At 47.6% G+C, this 23,563-nt stretch overlaps 1 pseudogene; it reads right to left on the reverse strand.

Annotated features, from left to right (window-relative positions):
* Nucleotides 1-300: 300 nt before the first annotated feature.
* Nucleotides 301-23,563, reverse strand: part of LOC146754480 (olfactory receptor 14C36-like) — a 181,072-nt pseudogene continuing 157,809 nt past the window's right edge.

Raw genomic sequence — 23,563 nt, forward strand, 5'->3', positions numbered from 1 at the left:
AGAACATATGACCCCAACTGCTCCAGAAACGTCTCACAAGAAGGAGGACAGACAGAGGCACTGCACGTCCTTTATTCTGTTAAGTTTCACAGAGATCCTGGTTCATTATGTACAGTGTGTCTGGGCTACAATATAAAGGTAAAAGCTGAAGAGGAATTGATTTGAATAATACCATTTCAGTGAAAAAAATTACAGTGTTTTAAAACAACAATAAAATTTAATACAATACACTTATGAAAACGGATCAAAACAAAACAAACAAAAAAAATAACAAAGAGTTTGTATCAGTAAAAAGCTGCATTACATGTCATGAATTCCAAAAGATGGGCAGTTCACTGCTTTTGAAACACATCTGGTCATCACTTTCCTCACTGCATCCTTGACTTCCTGTTTCCTCATGCTGTAGATGAGGGGGTTCACTGCTGGAGGCACCACCGAGTACAGAAGTGCCACCATCAGGTCCATGGATAAGGAGGAAACAGAGGGGGGCTTCAGATAGGCAAAAAAGGCAGTACTGAGAAAGAGGGAGACCACGGCCAGGTGAGGGAGGCATGTGGAGAAGGCTTTGTGCTGTCCCTCCTGAGAGGGCATCCTCAGCACTGCCATGAATATCTGCACATACTATATAACAATGAAAACAAAGCACCCAAAGCCTAAACATATACTAAAAATGAAAAACAGAACTTCCTTAAGGTAGGAGGCTGAGCAGGAGAGCTTGAGGATCTGGGGGATTTCACAGAAAAACTGGTTGACCACATTCCCTTGGCAGAGAGGCAGTGAAAACGTACTGGCAGTGTGCACCAGGGAATTCAGAACACCAGTGCCCCAGACAGCTGCTGCCATGGTGGCACAAGCTCTGCTGTCCATCAAGGTCCCGTAGCGCAGGGACTTGCAGATGGAAACGTAGCGGTCATAGGACATGATGGTGAGAAGGGACAGCTCTGCTGACATGAAGAAGAGAAGGAAAAAGAACTGTGCAGCACATTCTGTGTAGGAGATGGCCCTGGTGTCCCAGAGGGCATTGGCCATGGCTTTGGGGAGAGTGGTGGAGATGCAGCCCAGGTCGAGGAGGGCCAGGTTGAGGAGGAAGAAGTACATGGGGGTGTGCAGGCGGCGGTCGCACACTACGGCTGTGCTGATGAGGCCGTTGCCCAGGAGGGCAGCCAGGTAGATGCCCAGGAAGAGCCAGAAGTGCAAGAGCTGCAGTTGCCGCGTCTGCCAATGGCAGCAGGAGGAACTCGCTGATGGAGCTGTGTAGAGAGTGTTTTTTACAGCTAGTTAGCTGAGAAGGGTCGTAAACACGGTGCAGCTAAGCAAGCAGCCATAACACCTGCAAGGACAGCAAGAACAACAGGATGCCCTGGGATGGTGAGAAACTAGCCATGGTTCTGGGAACTCAGCAAGGGAGTAGCTTTCAGTTGATAACAACAAGCTGTTAAGATACTCGGGGATGGTATGTAATTGGGAACCAATGATGAGCTCTACTTTTGCAATATGTATGAGCTAATTATCCGTATTATAAAGGTACACGCAGCCAAGGAATAAACGAGAATAGCTGATCATATGTCAATGACAGGTGTGGTCGTCTGCTTTTCTCCCACCGTTCTGCAACAATTGGTGACCCCGACATGGCCTACCAGGAAGGATCGTAGCGGCGAAGGTGTTCGAATCCTTAAGCAGCAGGGATAGCATGCGCCAGGAAAAGAAGGTGCAGGTGCTCTACGTGACCTTATTGAAGGGCCTAGCCGATACGGGCCGCCGACATCCTTTAAGGCTGCAACAGCGCGCTGACAAATAGGTATGCCAAGGCAAGCGGTTTATGAATTATTTTCTTGCTTTTTTAAAAAAAAGTGTCAGGTATTTTCTTGCTTTTTGAAAAAAAAAAGAGTCAGGTTAAGGGGACAGACTTGCAAAAGGAACTCCCCGAGTTATTAGCGTATGGGTATGCTAAAGGGTTATTTCAGAATCCGCATTTAGTGTATGATCTTGCTGAGTGGCGTAAATTTGGAGATGCAATTTTACAGGGAATATTAGATGGGGATAAAACAGCTAAAAAATGCGGGAAGTGGTGGCGTGTGGTTTATAATGATTTGTTGCTACATCAGGCAGAAAAGGAAGCGGCAGAACAAGCTAGTGCTGTGCAGGGGAGGAATAAGAATTATAATGAATGGTCAGATTGCACGGTGCCCCCTGCTTTGTCCACCGTAAAGTTGCCACCGGCCTCCGAGCCTGCATTGCCGGTGGCTCCGGAGCCGAGTGCCCCGTCTCCGTCTCCCGGCACGTCTGTATCAGACGAGCCGCCTGCATCGACCATGGTGCTACAGCCGGCCCCCTCGACCCCCCTTTGCAATGAGCCGCTCCCTGGGGCACAGAGTGACCTGGCGGAGGCTGTCGCGCGGGAGCGGGGGGGGGGGCTTGGGCTGCGCTGGCACGGGCTTGTTTAGAGGCAGGAGACGGTGAGGCGTTGGAAGCGGTGCAACAGGTGGTGCTGCCGGGGGGGTATTCGCCTGATCCTGCAGGCGGGACACAGGCTGCTATCAGTGCTTTAGATTGGAAGTTGTTGTCACAATTGCAGTCTACGGTCAGTCAGTTTGGAGTAAAAAGTGAGCCAGCGAGACAGATACTGGATTATATCTGGAGTACTCAGGTTTTGTTGCCATCTGATTGTCGGGCTATAGCTAGGTTGATTTTTTCGCAGCACCAACAACTGCTATTTAATGCTTATTGGGAAGAGATGTGCCAACAGAGCGCTGCGATAGTTAGGCAGCCCGGAGATCCCTTGTATAATGTAACCGTTGAAGAACTTTTAGGGGTGGGTCCTTTCATCCGGACGGAGGCCCAGGCTTTATTAGGACCAGCTAAATGTAGGGAGTCAATGTATCTGGCCAGGCAGGCTATGGATAAGATCAAGGTGCCAGGTGGGCTGCCGTCTTATATGGGAATCCAGCAGGGAAGAAATGAGGATTTTGGAGCGTTTCTAGATAAGGTAGCTGGAGCCATAGAGAAGGCTGGAGTACCAGAGTACATGAGGGAAATAATTCTAAAATATTGTGCACTTCAGAATTGTAATGCTACAGCTCGTGGCATTCTAAGTACTTTGAGGAGTAACTGGACAATAGAGGAGGCGTTAGACAGATTATCGAGTGTGCCCACGGGGGCTCAGGCTTTCATAGTTGAGGCTATTAAAGAGCTAGGGGCAGGATTAAAGGCACAGGCTGAGGCTTCTCAGAATCAAGTATTTGCAGCTCTTGCACCCTTACAAGCGTCTGCGGTAACCAGTGCAGGCCCAAGCACCTCTTTTAAATGTTTCCGGTGTGGCGTTAAGGGACATTTGCGACGGAATTGCCAAGCTGTCGGTGTGTGGTGCCAGAACTGCCGCTCGGACAACCACAACACCGTCACCTGCCGTCGCTGGTCAAGAAATCTCCAGCCCAGCGCAAGAAAGAACAGCGGCCGCGCTCCGACACAAGCAGCCGTTCCCAGCCAGTGGCCGCCTGCCCCCCCGCACATGTCTCTCGCCGCGTTGTTGGTCTCTACGGCGCCCCCGCCCTCTGCTTCGCCCACGTCGTTCTCTGCGCCTAGCCATGCTGCCCCCCCCTTGTCGTGCGCAGCTGCGTCTGTGCAGCCCATGTGTAACGTGGTTAAAGACGCGGATGGACCGAAACCAGAGGATCGTTGTGACCCCGGTCCTGTAGATCCAGAAAGCGAATCGGACGCATTTCCTCCTGATGATACTTTGTTTGGAGCAGGAATGACAAATTTCCCTACAGCGTACTGTGATGTCTTAGAGCAATGCAGAAAAGAAACAGTATTAAGGGGTGATGCTGACACGTTGCAAACCTTTCCTAATCAGGTCCCCCATTTGGAATCCCTGCCTTGTGAGGCAGTGAAGGAGCTAAGGGAGTCAGTGAGAACATACGGAGTTCAGTCAGACTTTACATACAATCTTTTGGTTGCAAACAGTGACAGTTACTCTATGACCCCTCACGATTGGAAAACTGTGTTAAGAATGATCCTCTCTCCTACGCAATACACCGTGTTTGTGACTGAATACCAGCTACATAATTTGACTGATACCTCTTTGCCTCAAACTGGGACAAATCCATGTGGCACAGCACCTCTTCAACTGTGTCAGACAAATGTCACTCATGTTCCTGAATTTGGCTGTCTAAAATATGCACATATAACAATAGATACTCATTCTTCTTACGTATTTGCCACAGCACAGGTGGCACAGTCATGACACCCGTAAACACTGGTTATCTGCTTGTGCTGCTATGGGAATCCCACATACTACAAAAACAGATAATGAGCCTGCATATACCTCTAAGGCCACTCAAACTTTCCTCCAAGAAGGGTGTGTTAAACATACTACAACCATTGCTCATTCTCCCACTGAACAAGCTATCACTGATCACATTTGTTCTGCAACAGAGCTGCTGTTGGACATCTGCTGTTCCTGGGCTTGGAGTCCTGTTCAGAGTGCAGAAGATAATGACAAGTCCAGACCATTCTCAGACACTCTTCCTGCTATAATATGAAATGTTTTAATTCTCTTACAACAGTGTACATTTAGCACCATTACTTGCATTTAATTTCATGTCGTTCAGCATTCCTTAAGCAGAAGCAGCATTTGAAGCTCTAACCTTCTTCTTACTTTCTTATCTTATCCCGTCTCCCTGGTTAGTTTCATCTGTTTTATGTCTCATATCTTGACCCCAACTGCTCTTAGCGTCCAAAACCCAGCCTCTGTGCCATTCAATTTCATTTAGAAAAAGCTGCCTGTTCAAACGTTAAGTGAATTCCTTTTGTCTACTGAAAATGATGATAATTTTGATTGGTTCTACCATTTGAGAAAGAGGAGACTGAAAGCACATCATGTGTGACTGCTCACAAAACAAGCAATTGACTGAAGAAAAATTATCAGAGCTGTGACAGCCCCTTTTAAAATTTGCCTCCAATCATTTCTGTCTTCCTCAAGAACAGGAAATAGAATATCCCTGCCTTGGCTCTCCTCTTGCAAAGTACACTTAAAAACATTCTTTTGTGCAGTGGAGCTGTGATCCCCCTGCCCCAGGCAGCAGCTGTGGCAGCACAAGCCCTGCCGGGGGGCTCCTTCCCCCCACACGTTTCCCTGCAGTGCCCTGGGCAGCTCCCCAGGCAGGCTGAGTGCTGAGCCTGGCAGGCGGCAGAGTCCCATACCCAGCACACTGCCCCTGGGGCACAGCAGGGACCCTGCTCTGCAGGACAGCCCTGGGCACTCGCCTGCAGCCCCGGCTGCACAGCCTGCAGCCGTGCTGGGACACGCAGCACTCAGGGCTGTGCTCTGACGCTGCAGCATGGAAGCCCTCAGTTAAAACAGAAGTTTTTTATCCACAGTAAAGAAACATGCAGTGCCTGTGGCCAGATCTGCTATGGCATGTCCCAGTTATAGTTAACCTTCTATGAAAAGCAGCTGCATAGTCTGCAGGGAGACTTAACCTGTCATGTTCTGTGAGCAATGCTCCTGCAGTGAATTCACAGCCCGCTCACACAGTATACATCCTGTAAGCTCTCTCCCTTTTCTCTCCTCTCCTTCTGTCAGCTGCAGGCTGTGCTGTGCAAAAGAGCAGATCCTGGGCACAGCTGTCTCTCTACAGCACTGCCCACTTTTATGAGCTCACTGTATCCCAGGAGTATGGCCCAGCCCAGCTCAGCAGCAGAGGATGTATTGTTTATCCTTCCCACTCGTCTCCCCTGAGATGTCCCTGGGTCTTCTTGGCCAACAGCTTCTGAAAGACAGCAGTGTCATAACCGTACTTTGAAATCTGATGAATTAAACACCAGATATCCAGTGGTCAGTGACTAATTCCAGACTTAGGGCATGACTTATCATTTTACAATACCATGACATTCCACCACTTATTCTACATTACTACATCGTGGTAAATATATATAATGTCATGGTTTTGTAATTTTGTAATTTTGCTATCAGTATTCCACATCATAACATCATGTAAAGTATGGATACTTCTATTGAATGTGCAGTCCACAGAAGAAGACTACATATCCCAGAGAACAACGGGGTTAATGATAAGTCACGGGACCAGGACTCTATATAATCTCGTTTCCAGGCTGGAGTGCCCTCCTTCTTCTCTCAAACTTCTCGGAGAGTGGGAAGCGTTCCAGCCGTGTCGCCTAGAGTTCACAGTAGGCCTCTCGGTTTTCGGGGACTCTCTCTCTCTGTTTCGTTCGATTTGTTAGCCTCAATTATATTATATTGTGTTATCTTGTATTTCGGTATCATATTTAGTAAAATAAGTTTTTCCTCCTTAGATTGTCGCTGTTTTTATCCCATTCCCCTTTTCCCCCTCCTTTCTGGGCCCCGGGGGGGGCCCACGGAGTGGCTTCCCCTGTCACGGGCATAGGTAAATCTAAGTAACCCGTGACAGATTTTTTGGTGGAGAATGCGGGCATAGAGCTTTTTAGCTTTTAGAACGACTCTCTCTTTGCTCTTAAAGAGCTTCGTAAGGGGAGTGTTATCTTTTCGTAGCTGCTCACTGAGAACGTGACCTTGAAATACCAGACAAATTGTCAACATTAAGGGCTGCTGTACATTCTCAGCACTGCTATCTAACTTTTGTGTAGAAAACAAAGGGATTTCTTTCTCCCTTAGAGCAAAGCTAGCTAGCTCTGACTTTTACAGAGCCTGCCAGCTATGAATCCACTCTTTATCCCAGTTGCTCTGTTTAAGGGATTGAAAGCAATTATGATCTTTTTAAAGTATTGGTCAACTATTAACACCATAATTTAGTGTTGTGGAATTGTGCAGGTATATAGCCTAATAAGGTGGATACTGATGGAGACACCTGCCTGGTACTTTTATGAGATGTGGTATGGTCAGAATTTTGGCACCTACACCCCAGATGGAATTGTGAATCTTACAAACACTTGCATCCCAGATGGAATTGCGAATCTTACAAGTACTTGCATCCCAGATGGAACAGGCAATTTTACAAACAGCACCATGTTTAATTCATTGTACAGGCTAAAAAAAAACTTTTTATTTAGGTTGTACTCTCAGGTTTCCACATGCCTTTCAATAACTGAGATAGGGTTCATACTTGCATCCGTGTTATCACTATTAATGAATGCATATATTTTCCTATGCATTCGTTCTATGCGGAAGTCTCCTCCAGAACCAGAGAATGATGACTGGCAGGGAATATGGAAAGGTTTAGGAAAAGACTTGGAAGCATGGGGACCCGCAGTGTCATGGGATTTCACTCTTGAACACCTAAGGGACCCTAAGAAATTAAGTGAGTATTTGGGTCAGAGATCTAAGGAGGTAAACCTTATGTGGGGTTTGGCTTATGCATACCGTGCTTTGCATCATACTATTCTGGAGAGAGAGAGTTTCCGATCTGAGATTCAAGCCCAAGTTAATTCTGATCAGTCACAGGAGGCATCAGTAGCAATACCAGTTGCCCCTGTGGAAGGCAAGAAATGGAAACGGGTGTCCATGCGTCTAGAACGAAAAGAAGGAGAAGCACAGGGGGGGGCTGCAGAAGACCCAGGTGCCGGGCATGGAGCAGTACCGAAAAAAGCAAAGGCAAAAACCAAGAGGCATGAAGAAGAGACTGATGATGAGGAGGAAATCACCTATTGTCGACCTCTGAAGCTGACTGAAATCCAAGGCTCAAGAAAGGAGTTCACACGGCGTCAAGATGAAGGTATCCTTGCTTGGTTGCTTCGCTGCTGGGACAACGGGGCCAACAGCTTGTCTCTAGATGGTAATGAAGCTCGCCAACTAGGAAGCATTGCCCAAGATGCAGGTATCGACAGAGGGATTAGCAGATGTTCGGATGGAGCTGCCACTCTCTGGTTGCGGCTGTTAGAAGCCGTGAGAGAAAGGTACCCCTATAAGGATGCTTTGAAGCCCAAATTTGATAGTTGGAATACCGTCCAAAAAGGTATTCAGCGCTTGAGGGAATTGGCCATGGCGAAAATGTTGTACAGCCCTGATCCAAGCGAACTTGACCCTGAGAGAGTGAGGGCCGATCCTGACATGTGGCAGAAAATCACAAGTACAGCACCAGAGAGAATGGCACAGTCATTGGTAACAGGTTCTAAAGGGTTCGTGGACAGATGGCCCCGAGTTGTTGAGCTGATTATAATGCTTCAAACCACCGATCAGCAGCTCCCCCAACTGCATGCCGCAGTTTCTGCCATCTCACGGCTAGAAAACCGAGTAGATGAAATGTGCAAGAAATTGTTTCCATCAACTAATTGCAATGATCCCGTAATAGTATCAGAAACAACTGAAGAAGGTCAATCCTCGTACGGGCCACCAGGTCTAATGAAGGATCTGATCAAAGTATTCCAGTCCTACTCCCCACCTGCATCATCAAAAGTCTCAGCTGTTAAACGCACACGCTTCCCAGCTCGAGCAAAGAACAACAGTACGATTGCACCGCGTGTTTCCATGTGGCGCTACCTACGTGACCGTGGAGAAGACATGAGGAAGTGGCATGATCAGCCTACTTCTGCACTACGAGCACGGGTGAAAGAACTACTAGACATACCAACCACCAGTGGAGTTGCTCCAGTCATCACAGGTAACCAATAGAGGGGCCCTGCCCTCAGTCAGGGGAGGGAAAGGGATAATAGAGTTTATTGGACTGTGTGGATTCGATGGCCTGGCACATCAGAACCACAGAAATATAAGGCACTGGTGGATACCGGTGCACAGTGCACCCTAATGCCCTCCAGTCATGAAGGGACAGAATCAATCCATATTTCTGGAGTGACTGGAGGCTCTCAAGAATTGACTGTGCTGGAGGCTGAAATAAGCCTCACTGGCAAAGACTGGCAAAAACATCCTATTGTGACTGGCCCAGGGGCTCCATGTATACTGGGTATTGATTACCTCAGAAGGGGGCATTTCAAGGATCCTAAGGGGTATCGATGGGCCTTTGGGATAGCTGCTGTAGATATGGACAACATTAAGCAGCTGTCTGTTTTGCCTGGCCTGTCAGAGGACCCGTCTGTTGTGGGGCTGCTACGAGTAAAAGAGCAGCAGGTACCGATTGCTACAAAGACAGTGCACAGACGGCAGTATCGCACCAACAGGGATTCCTTGCTCCCCATTCATGATTTGATTCGCCAGTTGGAGAATCAGGGAGTGATCAGTAAAACTCACTCACCTTTTAACAGTCCCATATGGCCAGTGCGTAAAGCCAGTGGAGAATGGAGGCTGACAGTAGACTACCGTGGCCTGAATGAGGTCACACCCCCATTGAGCGCTGCTGTGCCGGACATGTTGGAACTCCAGTACGAGCTGGAGTCAAAAGCAGCCAAATGGTATGCCACCATTGACATTGCCAATGCCTTCTTTTCTATTCCTTTGGCTGCAGAATGTAAGCCACAGTTTGCCTTCACCTGGAGGGGCATTCAGTATACTTGGAACCGTTTGCCCCAGGGGTGGAAACACAGCCCCACCATTTGCCATGGGTTGGTCCAAACTGTACTGGAACAGGGTGGTGCTCCTGAACACCTGCAGTACATTGATGACATTGTTGTGTGGGGTGATACAGCAGAAGAGGTTTTCACAAAAGGAGAGCAGATCATCCAAATTCTTCTACAAGCCGGTTTTGCTATTAAGCGAAGCAAAGTAAAAGGACCTGCCCAGGAAATTCAGTTCATAGGTATAAAGTGGCAGGATGGACGTCGTCACATCCCAACAGATGTGATCGACAAAATCACTGCCGTGTCTCCACCAACTAGCAAGAAAGAGACACAATCTTTCCTGGGTGCAGTAGGCTTTTGGAGGATGCACATTCCAAACTACAGCCTCATTGTAAGCCCCCTTTATCAGGTGACGCGGAAGAAGAACGATTTTGCATGGGGCCCTGAGCAGCAGCAGGCTTTTGAACAGATTAAACAAGAGATAGCCCGAGCTGTAGCTCTGGGGCCAGTACGGACTGGACAGGATGTAAAGAACATCCTCTATACTGCTGCTGGAGAGAAAGGCCCCACTTGGAGTTTGTGGCAAAGAGCCTCAGGAGAGACCCGAGGCCGACCCCTGGGATTCTGGAGTCGATCATATAAGGGGTCTGAAGAGTGCTACACTCCAACTGAGAAGGAGATCTTAGCCGCGTATGAGGGGGTTCGGGCTGCTTCCGAAGTAGTTGGGACTGAAACACAGCTCCTTTTGGCACCTCGAATGCCAGTGCTGAACTGGATGTTCAAAGGACAGGTTCCCTCCACTCATCATGCTACTGATGTCACCTGGAGCAAGTGGATTACGCTGATTACACAGCGAGCGCGAATGGGAAACCTCAATCGTCCAGGAATCCTAGAGGTAATCATGGACTGGCCTGAAGATAAAACGTTTGGAACATCACCAGCAGAAGAGGTATCACGTGCTAAAGAGGCCCCACCATACAACGAATTACCAGAAAATGAAAAGAAATATGCCCTATTCACAGACGGATCATGTCGCATTGTAGGGAAGCATCGCAAATGGAAAGCTGCTGTGTGGAGCCCCACACGACAGGTTGCAGAGGCCACCGAAGGTAAGGGAGAATCAAGTCAGTTTGCAGAGGTAAAAGCTGTCCAGCTGGCCTTAGATGTTGCTGAACGGGAGAGGTGGCCAATGCTGTATCTTTATACTGACTCATGGATGGTGGCAAATGCCTTATGGGGGTGGTTACAGAGGTGGGAACAAAACAACTGGCAACGGAAGGGTAAATCTGTTTGGGCCGCTGAATTATGGAAGGACATTGCTGCCCGAACAAAGAATATGGTTGTAAAGGTGCGTCATGTGGATGCACATGTGCCCAAAAGTCGGGCTACTGAAGAACAACAAAACAACCATCAGGTAGATAAAGCTGCCAAAATTGAGGTGGCTCAAATTGACTTGGACTGGCAGAATAAGGGTGAATTATTTCTAGCTCGATGGGCTCATGAGACCTCAGGTCATCAAGGAAGAGACGCGACATATAAGTGGGCCAGAGACCGAGGGGTGGACTTAACCATGGACGCTATTGCGCAGATTATTCATGATTGTGAAACATGTGCCATAATTAAAGAAGCCAAAAGGATGAAACCTCTCTGGGAGGAAAGGCGGTGGCAAAAGTATAAATATGGAGAGGCGTGGCAGGTTGATTATATCACCTTGCCACGATCTCGCAGTGGTAAGTGTTATGTACTCACCATGGTAGAGGCAACCACTGGGTGGCTTGAAACATACACAGTACCCCATGCAACTGCTCGAAACACCATATTAGGTCTTGAGAAACAAGTCCTATGGCGACATGGCACCCCAGAAAGAATTGAATCTGATAATGGGACACATTTTAAAAATTCCCTTATAAATACTTGGGCCAAAGATCATGGCATTGAGTGGATTTATCATATTCCCTACCATGCACCAGCTTCTGGTAAAATTGAACGATATAATGGGTTGTTGAAAACTATGTCGAAAGCAATGGGTGGTGGAACATTTAAGCACTGGGAGAAGAATCTGGCAGAAGCCACTTGGTTGGTGAATACTAGAGGATCTGTCAATCGTGATGGTCCTAGTCAATCTAGCCCCCTACACACTGTAGAAGGAGATAAGGTCCCTGTTGTACATGTAAAGAACATGTTGGGAAAAGCTGTTTGGGTCCTTCCAGCTTCTGGAAAGGGCAAACCTATCCGTGGAACTGTCTTTGCCCAGGGACCTGGGTGCACTTGGTGGGTAATGCAGAAGGATGGGGATGTTCAATGTGTGCCACAAGGGAATTTAATGCTGGGGGAGTGCAGTCAATAATTTTATGTATTTTTATATATATGTTTGCATGTGTAGTGTATTTTAGTTATTATAGTTGTACATTTAGTTATGTTACATGTAATTCTACTGTTTAGCTATCATAATTTTACATATGTGTATATATATGTATATATATATTTACCATGATGTAATAATGAAGAATAAGGGGTGGAATGTCATGGTTTTGTAATTTTGTAATTTTGCTATCAGTATTCCACATCATAACATCATGTAAAGTATGGATACTTCTATTGAATGTGCAGTCCACAGAAGAAGACTACATATCCCAGAGAACAACGGGGTTAATGATAAGTCACGGGACCAGGACTCTATATAATCTCGTTTCCAGGCTGGAGTGCCCTCCTTCTTCTCTCAAACTTCTCGGAGAGTGGGAAGCGTTCCAGCCGTGTCGCCTAGAGTTCACAGTAGGCCTCTCGGTTTTCGGGGACTCTCTCTCTCTGTTTCGTTCGATTTGTTAGCCTCAATTATATTATATTGTGTTATCTTGTATTTCGGTATCATATTTAGTAAAATAAGTTTTTCCTCCTTAGATTGTCGCTGTTTTATCCCACTCCCTTTTTCCCCCTCCTTTCCGGGCCCCGGGGGGGGGGCCCACGGGGTGGCTTCCCCTGTCACGGGCATAGGTAAATCTAAGTAACCCGCGACATATATACATATATATATACAAGTATGTAAAATTATGATAGCTAAATAGTAGAATTGCATGTAACATAACTAAATGTACAACAATAATAACTAAAATACACTACACATGCAAACTTATATATATAGATACATAAAATTATTGACTGCACTCCCCCAGCATCAGATTCCCTTGTGGTACACACTGAACATCCCCATCCTTCTGCATTACCCACCAAGTGCACCCAGGTCCCTGGGCAAAGACAGTTCCACGGATAGGTTTGCCCTTTCCAGAAGCTGGAAGGACCCAAACAGCTTTACCCAACATGTTCTTTACATGTACAACAGGGACCTTATTTCCTTCTATAGTGTGTAGGGGACTAGATTGACTAGGACCATCATGACTGACAGATCCTCTAGCATTGATCAACCAAGTGGCTTCTGCCAGATTCTTCTCCCAGTGCTTAAATGTTCCACCACCCATTGCTTTCAACATAGTTTTCAACAACCCATTATATCGTTCAATTTTACCAGAAGCTGGTGCATGGTAGGGAATATGATAAATCCACTCAATGCCATGATCTTTGGCCCAAGTATTTATAAGACAATTTTTGAAATGTGTCCCATTATCAGATTCAATTCTTTCTGGGGTGCCATGTCGCCACAAGACTTGTTTCTCAAGACCTAATATGGTGTTTCGAGCAGTAGCATGGGGCACTGCGTATGTTTCAAGCCACCCAGTGGTTGCCTCTACCATGGTGAGTACATAACACTTACCACTGCGAGACCGTGGCAAGGTGATATAATCAACCTGCCACGCCTCCCCATATTTATACTTTTGCCATCGCCCTTCCCCCCAAAAAGGTTTCATCCTCTTGGCTTGTTTAATTATGGCACATGTTTCACAATCATGAATAATCTGCGCAATAGCGTCCATGGTTAAGTCCACCCCTCGGTCTCTGGCCCACTTATACGTCGCGTCTCTTCCTTGATGACCTGAGGTCTCATGAGCCCATCGAGCTAGAAATAATTCGCCCTTATTCTGCCAGTCCAAGTCGATTTGAGCCACCTCAATTCTGGCAGCATTATCTACCTGATGGTTGTTTTGTTGTTCTTCAGTAGCCCGACTTTTGGGCACATGTGCTTCCACATGACGCACCTTTACAACCATATTCTTTGTTCGGGCAGCAATGTCCTTCCATAATTCAGCGGCCCAAACAGATTTACCCTTCCGTTGCCAGTTGTTTTGTTCCCACCTCTGTAACCACCCCCATAAGGCATTTGCCACCATCCATGAGTCAGTATAAAGATACAGCATTGGCCACTTCTCTCGTTCAGCAACATCTAAGGCCAGCTGGACAGCTTTTACCTCTGCAAACTGACTTGATTCTCCCTTACCTTCGGTGGCCTCTGCAACCTGTCGTGTGGGGCTCCACACAGCAGCTTTCCATTTGCGATGCTTCCCTACAATGCGTTATGATCCGTCAGTGAATAGGGCATATTTCTTTTCATTTTCTGGTAATTTGTTGTATGGTGGGGCCTCTTTAGCACGTGATACCTCTTCTGCTGGTGATGTTCCAAACCTTTTATCATCAGGCCAGTCCATGATTACCTCTAGGATTCCTGGACGATTGAGGTTTCCCATTCGCGCTAGCTGTGTAATCAGCGTAATCCACTTGCTCCAGGTGACATCTGTAGCATGATGAGTGGAGGGAACCTGTCCTTTGAACATCCAGTTCAGCACTGGCATTCGAGGTGCCAAAAGGAGCTGTGTTTCAGTCCCACCTACTTCGGAAGCAGCCTGAACCCCCTCATACACAGCTAAGATCCCCTTCTCAGTTGGAGTGCAGCACTCTTCAGACCCCTTATATGATCGAGTCCAGAATCCCAGGGGTCGGCCTCGGGTCTCTCCTGAGGCTCTTTGCCACAAACTCCAAGTGGGGCCTTTCTCTCCAACAGCAGTATAGAGGATGTTTTTTACATCCTGTCCAGTCCGTACTGGCCCCAGGGCTACAGCACGGGCTATCTCTTGTTTAATCTGCTCAAAAGCCTGCTGCTGCTCAGGGCCCCATGCAAATCGTTTTTCTTCCGCGTCACCTGATAAAGGGGGCTTACAATGAGGCTGTAGTTTGGAATGTGCATCCTCCAAAAGCCCACTGCACCCAGGAAAGATTGTGTCTCTTTCTTGCTAGTTGGTGGAGACACGGCAGTGATTTTGTCGATCACATCTGTTGGGATGTGACGACGTCCATCCTGCCACTTTATACCTAAGAACTGAATTTCCTGGGCAGGTCCTTTTACTTTGCTTCGCTTAATAGCAAAGCCAGCTTGTAGAAGAATTTGGATGATCTGCTCTCCTTTTGTGAAAACCTCTTCTGCTGTATCACCCCACACAACGATGTCATCAATGTACTGCAGGTGTTCAGGAGCACCACCTTGTTCCAGTACAGTTTGGACCAACCCATGGCAAATGGTTGGGCTGTGTTTCCACCCCTGGGGCAAACGGTTCCATGTATACTGAATGCCCCTCCAGGTGAAGGCAAACTGTGGCTTACATTCTGCAGCCAAAGGAATAGAGAAGAAGGCATTGGCAATGTCAATGGTGGCATACCATTTGGCTGCTTTTGACTCCAGCTCGTACTGGAGTTCCAACATGTCCGGCACAGCAGCGCTCAATGGGGGTGTGACCTCATTCAGGCCACGGTAGTCTACTGTCAGCCTCCATTCTCCACTGGCTTTACGCACTGGCCATATGGGACTGTTAAAAGGTGAGTGAGTTTTACTGATCACTCCCTGATTCTCTAACTGGCGAATCAAATCATGAATGGGGAGCAAGGAATCCCTGTTGGTACGATACTGCTGTCTGTGCACTGTCTTTGTAGTAATTGGTACCTGCTGCTCTTTTACTCGTAGCAGCCCCACAACAGACGGGTCCTCTGACAGGCCAGGCAAAACAGACAGCTGCTTAATGTTGTCCATATCTACAGCAGCTATCCCAAAGGCCCATCGATACCCCTTCGGATCCTTGAAATGCCCCCTTCTGAGGTAATCAATACCCAGTATACATGGAGCCCCTGGGCCAGTCACAATAGGATGTTTTTGCCAGTTTTTGCCAGAGAGACTTATTTCAGCCTCCAGCACAGTCAATTCTTGAGAGGCCCCATTCACCCCAGAAATATGGATTGATTCTGTCCCTTCATGACTGGAGGGCATTAGGGTGCACTGTGCACCAGTATTCACCAGCGCCTTATATTCCTGTGGTTCTGATGTGCCAGGCCATCGAATCCACACAGTCCAATAAACTCTATTATCCCTTTCCCTCCCCTGATTGAGGACAGGGCCCCTCTATTGGTTACCTGAGATGACTGGAGCAACTCCACTGGTGGTTGATATGTCTAGTAGTTCTTTCACCCGTGCTTGTAATGCAGAAGTAGGCTGATCATGCCACTTCCTCATGTCTTCTCCACGGTCACGTAGGTAGCGCCACATGGAAACACGCGGTGCAATCGTACTGTTGTTCTTTGCTCGAGCTGGGAAGCGTGTGCGTTTAACAGCTGAGACTTTTGATGATGCAGGTGGGGAGTAGGACTGGAATACTTTGATCAGATCCTTCATTAGACCTGGTGGCCCGTACGAGGATTGACCTTCATCAGTTGTTTCTGATACTATTACGGGATCATTACGATTAGTTGATGGAAACAATTTCTTGCACATTTCATCTAGTTGGTCTTCTAGCCGTGATATGGCAGAAACTGCGGCATGCAGTTGGGGGAGCTGCTGATCGGTGGTTTGAAGCATTATAATCAGCTCAACAACTCGGGGCCATCTGTCCACAAATCCTTTAGATGCTGTTACCAATGTCTGTGCAATTCTCACTGGTGCTGTACTTGTGATTTTCTGCCACATGTCAGGATCGACCCTCACTCTCTCAGGGTCAAGTTCGCTTGGATGAGGGCTGTACAACATTTTCACCATGGCCAATTCCCTCAGGCACTGAATACCTTTTTGGATGGTATTCCAACTATCAAATTTAGGCTTCAAAGCATCCTTATAGGGGTACCTTTCTCTCACAGCTTCTAACAGCCGCAACCAGAGAGTGGCAGCTCCATCCGAACATCTGCTAATCCCTCTGTCGATACCTGCATCTTGGGCAATGCTTCCTACTTGGCGAGCTTCATTACCATCTAGAGACAAGCTGTTGATCCCGTTGTCCCAGCAGCGAAGCAACCAAGCAAGGATACCTTCATCTTGACGCCGTGTAAACTCCTTTCTTGAGCCTTGGATTTCAGTCAGCTTCAGAGGTCGACGATAGGTGATTTCTTCCTCATCATCAGTCTCTTCTTCATGCCTCTTGGTTTTTCCCTTTGCTTTTTTCGGTACTGCTCCATGCCCGGCACCTGGGTCTTCTGCTTCTCCTTCTTTTCGTTCTAGACGCATGGACACCTGTTTCCATTTCTTGCCTTCCACAGGGGCAACTGATATTGCTACTGATGCCTCCTGTGACTGATCAGAGTTAACTTGGGCTTGAATCTCAGATCAGAAACTCTCTCTTTCCAGAATAGTATGATACAAAGCACGGTATGCATAAGCCAAACCCCACATAAGTTTTACCACCTTAGATCTCTGGCCCAAATACTCACTTAATTTCTCAGGGTCCCTTAGGTGTTCAAGAGTGAAATCCCATGACACTGCGGGTCCCCATGCTTCTAAGACTTTTCCTAAACCTTTCCATATTCCCTGCCAGTCATCATTCTCTGGTTTCTCTCTTTCTGGAGGAGACTTCCGCATAGAACGAATGCATAGGAATACATATGCATTCATTAATAGTGATAACATGGATACAAGTACGAACCCTATATCAGTTATTGAAAGGCGTGTGGAAATCTGAGAGTACAACCTAAAAAAAGCAGGTTTTTTTAGCCTGTACACTGGATTAAACATGGTGGTGTTTGTAAAATTGCCCATTCCATCTGAGATGCAAGTATTTGTAAGATTCGCAATTCCATCTGGGATGCAAGTGTTTGTAAGATTCACAATTCCATCTGGGGTGTAGATGCCAAAATTCTGACCATACCACATCTCATATAAGTACAAGGCAGGCGTCTCCATCAGTATCCACCTTATTAGGCCATATACCTGCACAATTCCACAACAACAAATTATGGTGTTAATAGTTGACCAATACTTTGAGAAGATCATAATTGCTTTCAATCCCTTAAACAGAGCAACTGGGATGAAGAGTGGATTCATAGCTGGCAGGCTCTGTAAAAGTCAGAGCTATCTAGCTTTGCTCTAAGGGAGAAAGAAATCCCTTTGTTTTCTATACAAAAGTTAGATAGCAATGCTGAGAATGTGCAGCTGCCCTTGATGTTGACAATTTGTCTGGTATTTCAAGGTCACATTCTCAGTGAGCAGCTACGAAAAGATAACACTCCCGTAACGAAGCTAACATATCTCTTTAAGAGCAAAGAGAGTCGTTCTAAAAGCTAAAAAGCTCTATGCCCGCATCCTCCACCAAAAAAATCTGTCACGGGTTACTTAGATTTACCTATGCCCGTGACAGTGGAAGCCACCCCGTGGGCCCCCCCCAGGCCCAGAAAGGAGGGGGAAAAGGGGAATGGGATAAAAACAGCGGCAATCTCAAGAGGAAAAACTTATTTTTCTAAATATGATATCGAAATACAAGATAACACAATATAATATAATTGAGGCTAACAAATCGTACAAACAGAGAGAGAGAGTCCCCGAAAACCGAGAGGCCTACTGTGAACTCTAGGCAACACGGCTGGAACGCTTCCCACTCTCCGAGAAGGTCGAGAGAAGAAGGAGGGCCCTCCAGCCTGGGAACGAGATTATATAGCGTCCTGGTCCCATGACTTATCATTACCCCTGTTGTTCTCTGGGATATGTAGTCTTCTTCTGTGGACTGCACATTCAATAGAAGTATCCACACTTTACATGATGTTATGATGTGGAACACTGATAGCAAAATTACAAAATTACAAAACCATGACACTCTGTTTGCCACTTCCATTAGCTCTGGCCCGGCTGCTGTGCCATCCCCAGGCAGAGCTCAGTGCACTCTCACAGAGGGCAGTCTCCCTTCCTTGTCTCCTCGCCCATCCGTCCTAAAGATATACCCCCTTGTGCTACAGTGCAATGGTGGAAGCCATTCAACTGTGTCCCTGTGGTCCAAACAAGAGCCCAGGCCCACAGCCTGGTGTTCTCATTAGTTGAAAATGACAGAAGTAAACATACAAATTGGAAAGCGTCATTGGACATAGCCTGACTGGATAGCTTATCTATAGCAACAGTGTACAGAAGGTGGCACACAGGCATTAGAGCTGACGTAGCATCACAGACACTCCCTGGGCATGGATTTCCAGGAAGGACCTGTGCTGCATTTCCAGCTACAACAGAGTGTGAGGGACAGCCCAGGGAACTGGCATGATCATAGAATCATCAAGGTTGGAGAAGACCTATAAGATTACCCAGTCCAACCATTCACCTATTACCAATATCTCCAACAACACCATGTCGCTGAACACAACATCCAAACATTGCTTGAAAACCACCAGGGTCGGTGACCCCACCACCTCCCTGGGCAGTCCTCACCACTCTTTCTGATCTGTAATATTTCCTAACATCTAGCCTGAATCTCCCCTGTTGCAGCTTGAAACCATTCCCTTTAGTACTATCACTAAAGACACGAGAGAAGAGGCTGACCCCCAGCCACAGGCTGCCAGCTTCTGCAGGAGAATACTATGAGAGACAGTGTCAAAGGCTTTGCTGAAGTCTAGGTAGACCACCTGTAAGGCTAACTAATATAAAGACGTTAACAAAGATGATGGTAGATAGTCAAAGGTTATTAGCAAAGGAAAACTCACCAATGTCAATGCCTTGACTGGAAAGCTGAGGCAGTCTCCACTGGGGAGCAATCTCCAAGAGATGCTGCTTCAGTGGTGGTCAGCCCTTAAATGAGGTCTTAGTGGAGGTGGAGCTAGATTACTCTCACCTGTGCTCCCACAGCTGACCCAACAGTTGCCTCAGCTAATTAATCAGAGGTTCAAGCTGTGATTTCCCATACACCACCTCAACAGCCTTTCCCTCATCCACCAGATGGGTCACTAGATCATAGAAGGAGATCAGGTTGGTCAAACAGGACCTGCCCTTCATGAACCCATGCTGGCTAGGCCTGATCCCCCGGCCATCCCACACATGCCACACAATCTGCCTGAAGACAATCTGCTCCATAACCTTCCCTGGCACCGAGGTCAGGGTAACAGGCCTGTAGTTCCCCAGATCCTCCTTACAACCTTCCTTGTAAATGGGAGTCACATTGGAAGCCTCCAGTCTTCCAGGACCTCACCCGTTACAAAGGAGCGCTGATAGATGACAGAAAGCAGCTCGGCTATCACCTCCGCCAGTTTCCTCAGCACTCTCGGGTAAATCTTATCTGGTCCCATGGACTTGTGGCAGTCCAGTTGGAGTAGTAATTCCCTGACCGTTGCTTCCAGAATCACAGGGGGTTCAGTCCGTGACGTATTCGCCAATTATCCCGAATTATCTTGGGACCTCAACTGTCCAGGGGAAAGAGACACAAATATGGATGCCATCATGTCTTCTCTCAATTTATTGCTGTGTCACATACCTTATATACCATCCTAAATCCCGCGCAGATGTGTACACCCGCTTTGCAAAACCCGATGCACGTGATACAACCTATACACACACCTACCTAAACCCCCCACCCACTAACTCTTAACCTACAGGCCGTCACTCAGCTATTCTAGAACATTCCATCTACTCAGAACTACTGTATGCACTCATAAATCCTTGCAAAGACAACTTAGCACCCCAACATCTCCCCCCTTTCTTTGCTAATGTGATGTTTCATAGTCACACGTGGATAGTGGTTGATAGCCATCCCCATGTGGTGCACTTAAAACTAAATTAACTGCAAGAAGGTGACTAACTGCCTGATCCAAAACAGGGTGAACAATACGAATTATAACAGGAATCAAACACACAGCAAGCAGAATAACTACTAAAGCAATCACACCCACAGTAAGAGCATTCTCAAGTCATCTAGGAAGACCAAGTATTTTGGAAAAGAAACCCCAGTTCTTGTCCTTCAATATCCGGAACGTCGAGTCAGCTATGTCCTTCGCTTCCCGTCGGATCTTGTCTATGGCCGAAGATGCATTTGCGCTGAAGTCAAGACAGCAGAATCCTTTGAGGCCTAGGTGTTGTTCCATCTGAGCGCAACCTAGACCAGTCCGAGCGAACAGAAAGTCTACCGCCATCTTAGTCTGAGTCAGTCCAGTGTCAAGGGAACTCAGTGATTCAGCTATATCAGTCAGTGCACGGGAAGTGCGATTCGCATTCTTTGCTGCCCAACAAGCAAGCTGTGTAGTCGCACGTGTATTACGAAGATAGTACCTAGGACAGGCTCACTCCCAGCAGCAGGAACAGAAGTAGAGGCAGCAGCAGCTGGCAACCACAGCCAGACCAGACAGGCAAGAATCCACTGGGTTCTGGCTCCTGTGGAAATACAAGCATACCCTCAGCCCCATGTGAGAAGATCTGTAAGCGTCATTTAGAAGATTCGAGCATTGGTAATATCAGATCCTATTTGGTTCACATCCAATCCATTAGTAAAATAGAAATGCACAGTAACCTGGATAATGACTAATAATTCGAATTCTTGAAACTGCATTGGAAATGCAAGAAATTCTCCCATTATGTCACACCACTGTTATCTGCAGTATAACAAGTTACAAAGCAATACCAATCAGTAAGAAGCACACAGTCCCAGTCTCTATGAAAGCTGGATACTAGTTTATGCCTAGAGATGAGGCCGAACATATCATACTGAAACCCTCACAGGGCCGGTCCTAACAACTCCAATTTACTTTCAAAAAGCATCATTTGGGTGGGCGATTGGACCGCCCAGTCCACACTATGCCAATCAAAGGGGGTGATGAGCTCCATCTGTATCATGTCCAATAGAGCTTGGCAGGAGGGACTTGCCAAGCCTGACGTAGCCATTACCGATCTTAACTCCTTAACAAGCTGCCAATCAAAAGGCTCCCAGGTGGGCCAGCCCTGAGGATCCCGTACCTCAGGGCTTACAAGCGGCCCACCCCCCTCTAATGGTTGAAAGATAAGATCTCTTTGAAGTGCACAGTTCTTAACAGTCATATACCAATCGTCCACTGGATCATTAAGGGGCTTTGCTAAATCACACTCCCGCTGCTGTTGTGCAGCCTGAATTTTAACTGCCTGAGCTAATGACCTAAAGTTAACCGAAAGCCTCCAAATTTCTCTTAGCAGCCTCTCAGGCAGATCATCCCCTTTGGTATCCTCAGTGCTCGCGGCACCTCCCACATCTCCCCTAGGAGCCTCCGGAGGGCCAGTGGCTGACGATGGCATACTAACGTCCGTGGAGACGCCTAATCCACGCACAGGGTGTAAGCACAGTGCAGGTGGGGCAGGGACCGTTGGTGTCGGCACACAATCAACAGCAATACCAGGGGCAAACGGCCCCTCCTCTGCAAACAAGGATTCCAAAGCCTTTTTCTCCGTAACGGGAAAAGCCTGTGCCAATTCCAAAGAGAAAGCACTGTCCTCCTCCCTCTTTATCTGCCTTTCGCATTCACAGAATCACAGAACTGTAGGGGTTGGAAGGGACCTCTAGAGATCACCGAGTCCAACCCCCCTGCCAAAGCAGGCTCCCTACACCATGTCACACAGGTAGGCGTCCAGGCGGGTCTTAAATATCTCCAGAGAAGGAGACTCCACCCCCCCCCGGGCAGCCTGTTCCAATGCTCCGTCACCCTTACCATAAAGAAGTTCTTCCGCACATTCGTGCGGAACTTCCTATGCTGTACTTTCATCCCATTACCCCTAGTCCTATCCCCACGCACTACTGAAACTACTGAGACCAGACTCACCACTATGGCTCCCACACCTCAGGTATTTATAAACCTGGATCAAGTCCCCTCTCAGCCTTCTTTTTTCAAGGCTAAACAGACCCAGTTCCCTAAGTCTCTCCTCATAGGGGAGATGCTCCAGGCCCTTCACCATCTTAGTGGCCCTCCACTGGACTCTTTCCAAGAGATCCCTGTCTTTTTTGTACTGGGGAGCCCAGAACTGGACACAGTATTCCAGATGAGGCCTCACCAGGGCAGAGTAGAGGGGGAGGATCACCTCCTTTGACCTGCTGGACACGCTCTTTTTAATGCACCCCAGTATGTCATTGGCTTTTTTGGCTACAAGGGCACACTGCTGGCTCATGGTCAATCTGTCGTCCACCAGGACTCCCAGGTCCCTCTCAGCAGAGCTCCTCTCCAGCATCTCTTCCCCCAGCCTGTACTGGTGAATGCAATTATTTCTACCCAGGTGCAAGACTCTACACTTGCTTTTGTTAAACCTCATCCAGTTTCTTACTGCCCAGCTCTCCAGCCTGTCCAGGTCTCGCTGAATGGCAGCACAGCCTTCAGGCGTGTCAGCCAATCCTCCCAACTTTGTGTCATCAGCAAACTTGCTGAGGGTGGTCACTATCCCCTCATCAAGGTCGTTGATGAAGATGTTGAGCAAGACCGGACCCAGTACAGACCCCTGGGGGACGTCGCTAGTTACAGGCCTCCAGCCAGGTTCCGCACTGCAAACGACAACCCTCAGCACTTTGCCAATCAGCCAATTCTCGACCCACTTCACCACCCACTCATCTATCCCATACTTCCTCAGCTTTGTTATGAGGATGTCATGGGGGACAGTATCAAAAGCCTTACTGAAATCAAGGTAGACTACATCTACCGCCCTCCCCCTGTCCACCCAGCTAGTGACATTTTCATAAAAGGCCACCGGGTTGGTCAAGCACGACCTCCCCTTGGTGAACCCATGCTGGGTACTCCTGATAACCTCCTTATCTCCCAGTTGTCTGGAGATGGCATCCAGCACAAGCTGTTCCATCACCTTCCCTGGGACAGAGGTGAGGCTGACCGGCCTATAGTTACCCGGGTCTTCATTCTTGCCCTTTTTGAAGTCTGGAGTGACATTGGCCGTCCTCCAGTCTTCAGGCACCTCCCCAGTTCTCCAAGACCTCTGAAAGATTACAGAGAG

The sequence above is a fragment of the Coturnix japonica genome, chromosome W, assembly GCF_054131305.1.
Source record: "Coturnix japonica strain WE chromosome W, WE-NBRP24, whole genome shotgun sequence".
In the NCBI taxonomy this organism is placed as follows: Eukaryota; Metazoa; Chordata; class Aves; order Galliformes; family Phasianidae; genus Coturnix; species Coturnix japonica.